Source organism: Micromesistius poutassou (genome assembly GCF_964030765.1).
Source record: "Micromesistius poutassou genome assembly, chromosome: 6".
In the NCBI taxonomy this organism is placed as follows: Eukaryota; Metazoa; Chordata; class Actinopteri; order Gadiformes; family Gadidae; genus Micromesistius; species Micromesistius poutassou.
Window position 1 is genome coordinate 1,728,570 of NC_140276.1, and position 2,500 is coordinate 1,731,069.

At 46.4% G+C, this 2,500-nt stretch overlaps 1 protein-coding gene across 1 annotated transcript in view; it reads left to right on the forward strand.

Moving 5' to 3' along the window:
* LOC311344730 (short transient receptor potential channel 7-like) overlaps positions 1-2,500 on the forward strand; it is a gene marked incomplete at both ends in the record, with an annotated part of 44,904 nt that overhangs the window by 14,859 nt on the left and 27,545 nt on the right. The gene's annotated exons all lie outside the window — the stretch shown is intronic.

Sequence of the window (2,500 nt, forward strand, 5' to 3'; positions counted from 1 at the left end):
CCAACACCACCACCAATACCACCACCAACACCTCCACCAATACCACCACTAACACCTCCACCACTACCACGGGCTGAAGGGGTCTGCATAGAGCCACAGTCGATCAATACGTCAAGAGAGGTTCAAAACATTTAGATTCATTTTTTTTGATTTATTGAAGCGGATGTCGCCTGCTTAATCCAATTGACCGTGATCTTATGCTCATTATGGGATTTCCACCCTGCACGTCATTGTTCATTTTAATGATGTTGTTTATGCAAATGAATCAAAAGCCCCTTGACAGCCAGGCCTTTAAATCAATTCTTACACATTTGTGAAACGTGGCTATTCTGTCTGGACATTTACATAATGGAGACGTACGTAATAATCAATAGAAACAATTCTGTGATTCAGATGACATGAGTGGCTTGACATGAATGTCAATCAATACCTGATTTGTTCGATAGTAATCAATACTGGCTTCCTTTACCAATAACACACCTTTACCAATAACACAACAGTGGAACAATATCCTCTTTGTGTGTGTACCATACACACACACACACACACACACACACACACACACACACACACACACACACTGTGTGTGTGTTTATGGTTCTGTGTGTTTGTTTGGTTATGGTTTTGTGTGTGTGTGTGTGTGTGTTTATGGTTCTGTGTGTTTGTTTGGTTATGGTTTTGTGTGTGTGTGTGTGTGTGTGTGTGTGTGTTTATGGTTCTGTGTGTTTGTTTGGTTATGGTTTTGTGTGTGAATGTGTGTGTGTGTGTGTGTGTGTGTGTTTATGGTTCTGTGTGTTTGTTTGGTTATGGTTCTGTGTGTTTGTTTGGTTATGGTTTTGTGTGTGTGTGTGTGTGTGTGTATGGTTCTGTGTGTTTGTTTGGTTATGGTTTTGTGTGGAGTGTGTGTGTGTGTGTGTGTGTTTGGTGTGTGGTCCCTTGTGGCCTGTGAACGTAGCCTGCTAGCCTCTGTGTCAGACAGCTAATCCCTGCCGAGCACAGTTGTTCTAAATTGATGTCAAAACAAATTCCCTCCTATGCTCCTACCCACACACACGCACATGAATGCATGCATGCACACACACACACAGACACACACACACACACACACAGTTACATGTTGATATGCATTGATCCGTGGTTTCTTTAATCCTGTACAGAGGAGTGGATTCACTGAAAGCTAATTACATAAAGGTTAAGGGTAGTGTGTGTGTGTGTGTGTGTGTGTGTGTGTGTGTGTGTGTGTGTGTGTGTGTGTGTGTGTGTGTGTGTGTGTGTGCGTGTGCATGCGTGCGTGCGTGTGTGTGCTGTACAGTATGTGCATGAGATGTTACCATGGAAACCAGGCGGTACCTGGTTTTGTGTGAGCATGTGCAATGCGTGCATCTGTCGTACGTATCCAAATAAGGGTGTGTGTGTGTACACACACGCACACACAAGTGTGTAAGTGTGTGTGTGTGTGTGGTGGCTGTGGGAAATGAATTCACAGGTCAGTGGGCATAACGATTGGTCATCATAAAGAGGGTGTTTATATTACATGAGGAGGTTGACAATGTCCCTTTGTGGAGTGGAGTGTGAGTGTGTGTGTGTGTGTGTGTGTGTGTGTGCGCGCGTGTGTTTGCAGAACACCCATCTCCAACGGGTTCAAAGGTTGCCGACCCCCTGCTGACTGCTGAGTGGTTTAGGATGGGGGGGGTCGATGAAGTGAATGGATGTGTTTTTCTGGACGTTTAAAGTAAAAACTATAAATACACAGCCAATGTGGCACGCACACACAAACGCACACACGACGCACACAGTGAGGTTGATTGCTTTGCCAGCTGAGGTCCACATTGATTGTTCCCTGTATGTTTTCCGGCACCCTGCCCGCAGCCTCACAGGGAAACTCCATCTTCTCTCTCCATGTCCTGGGTTTCTACGGTGACCGCAGCACTCTTCCTCCATCAACGCCTCGTCCCTCCGACTGAGAGTGGAGGCCGCGGCTCGATGGCTCTGTTCCGTAATGGAAAGGCACCGGGCAGTGGACTGTGTGCTCGCGTTGTTGATTCTCTCCCTCTGCTAATTCCACGACTAGTAATGGCTGTGATTCCAACGATGCTGATTGTGAATGCGCTGGTCATTTCCCCTTTTTCACAACTGCAGCCTCTTTGGGATTCACCGGACAGTTTCCAAATGTAAAGAAATGTCCCCAGACTCTAGACCTTAAACAGACTTATCCTCTCAGAAACCCAGAGGGAGGGGAAATAAGGACTGTATGTAGTAACGCACAGTAGGGCTGAACAGCAAGTGGTTCTGGGTGGCCAGATGATTATTAGGTGAACAGTAGAACAGTAGACTCTAGCCGTTTTCACATATGTCCCCCGTCTTTAGTCCGTATTTGTGGAACAGGAGGTTTCGACCGTGAGGGTCATTCACACTTTTTCACACTTGATGCCCGATATGCGGACGTCTGTGTCGCTCAGTCATCAGTAGACTGATTATCTCCGGCTGGTTTGGGGGGGGG